This window comes from Phaethon lepturus, unplaced genomic scaffold (assembly GCF_000687285.1).
Source record: "Phaethon lepturus isolate BGI_N335 unplaced genomic scaffold, ASM68728v1 scaffold29877, whole genome shotgun sequence".
Taxonomy (NCBI): domain Eukaryota; kingdom Metazoa; phylum Chordata; class Aves; order Phaethontiformes; family Phaethontidae; genus Phaethon; species Phaethon lepturus.
Window position 1 is genome coordinate 27,225 of NW_010550265.1, and position 1,656 is coordinate 28,880.

Below are 1,656 nucleotides of genomic sequence, written 5' to 3' on the forward strand. Positions count from 1 at the left end.
TAGTCTGAGGTTGAGGCGGTTATTGGTACAGCTAAATCTATAAACCTGAGAAGGGACCCAAATAAAAAACAAGCAGCTGCACAGACTTCATGCACAGTTGGCTGTTACAGCTGAGCATCCACAAGAAAACAAATATATTGGCTACTTCTCCTTAGATTAAAGCTCCCCGCCACGGCCTGCCTGCTTGCGAAAGTACCTCAGAGCTAGTCTGAGTCAGTGTGGTACCAAAATGGTTGCAGATGCTGTCCTTGTCACAGGTCCAGCTCGGGGGCTGTCCTGGGGTTAGAGAGGCAAAGCTGAATGGGCAATTTATGTGACCGTTGTTTCCCTCTGAACCCCGCTGCTGTTGTATTTTTGTCTCTGCCTCCCAGCAATCTCACCTCCCGGGGTTTGTAAGACACTTCCTCCTGTTAGTCTAGCTCCTACAAGGTATTCAGCAGCTGATGTGAATGGTTATTGGCCTGCTATGGATTTCAGACGGTGCCTCAGTGCCACCCATGATTGCTCTTCAGCAGGGAGAGCATTGTCCTTGTTCTGCTGCAATGATCGAGAGGGAGCTTCAATTATAAGCGCTTGTTTTTGGTAGTTCATCACTTTCCGTACAAATGTTACTCTTTGAGACGTATTTCCTCTTGCTTCCTTCAGTCCATAGGTGGTATATTTTGTAAAGTTTGATAAAAATCTGTATTATTCAGATAGGAGGTGGGTAAAGTGGTTTTAGCACCGCAGATATCTCTCAGATTGTGTTTTTTCTCTTCCTGCAGTTTGATACGGTAACACCAGCATATCCCTCAGCTACTCGGCTCACACCCAGGCCCAGCGCTATCGTTATGCTGGAGGACAATTTGGTTACGAAGAGCAGTTTAAGGTGATGGCACAAGCTTTATCAGGGCCTAGAGCCTGGAGGAGCCATTTCTCTGAGAACATGAGACTCTGTGGATGTCCATAGGAAGTCACGTTTGCTATAAGCACATCTGCCGCTGCTCTGCACCAGGGCTTCCCTCCCATCATGGACCAAGCCCTCCGGAGCCTTATCACAAGGCAGGTCTGAGCAGGAGGGGTGACTCCCAGCCACGTAGAGGTGTTTGCACAACCTCTTGTGGCACCCAGCCAGTCACCTTCTGCAGGCTCCAGCTTTAGGCACCACTCCTTGCAATCCCCCACGGAGGGCTCCAGCCCTGAGTGGGTGCAGTAGCTCTACCAGCACTGAAACAAGGCAACCATGGCCAAGTAGTGACATCGGTTGTGCTTCAAAGCCCATGGTGGTCCTCTGGGAAGCGGAGTTATGCTACCACCAAAACATAGCTGTGGCATAGGAGCCTGAAACCATCTCCCTGGCAGCTCAGCTTGTACCCCAGAGCTGCACCTCTCCCATTTTTCCCTATGACAGGTTGTTCCTGGGGGTCTCCTCACCTTCACCTCCTGTTTCCTGGCACAAGTTTCCTCCCATCACTCGTCAATTTTCAATATAATCTGAGCATTTTGTCATCGGAGCAGAGGCGATAGTCCATGAGCACTGCCTCGGGTGGGCTGGCCGCACTCCAGTCCCCTGCCTCCAGCAGACTGAAAGCAAATCCCAAAGTAGCCTGACCGAGCTCACAGGGCAGCTGCAAGGCTGGAGAAGATTGGCCCGGCCAGGGAAGGTGGCATTGTCCC